Source organism: Eimeria mitis, genomic scaffold (assembly GCF_000499745.2).
Source record: "Eimeria mitis Houghton genomic scaffold, Emh_scaff2967, whole genome shotgun sequence".
Taxonomy (NCBI): domain Eukaryota; phylum Apicomplexa; class Conoidasida; order Eucoccidiorida; family Eimeriidae; genus Eimeria; species Eimeria mitis.
The window spans coordinates 3,209-3,476 of record NW_013571308.1 but is presented as its reverse complement, the minus strand read 5'-3'; positions in this window follow the sequence as shown (position 1 = coordinate 3,476).

The following is a 268-nucleotide window of genomic DNA, read 5'->3' as shown; positions in this document are numbered from 1 at the left end:
GGGGGCAACCACTAAGAGGAATTAACCCTTTGCAGGCTTACACTTTATATGATCGTATTGGCCGTTTAGATTTTTTATTGGAGAATATGAATCCACTAGAAAGAGCAAAATTTGAAAACGTTTTTACTGCTCTTAAAGGCTGGGATGCTGAGGCAGCAGCAACAGCAGCAAGAGATTCACTTCTGGATCATGTTCAGCACTGCGTTTTACTAGGTTAGTTTTTTTTTCTTTATGATTTCAAATCACTAAAAACTTTATAAACTGCTCA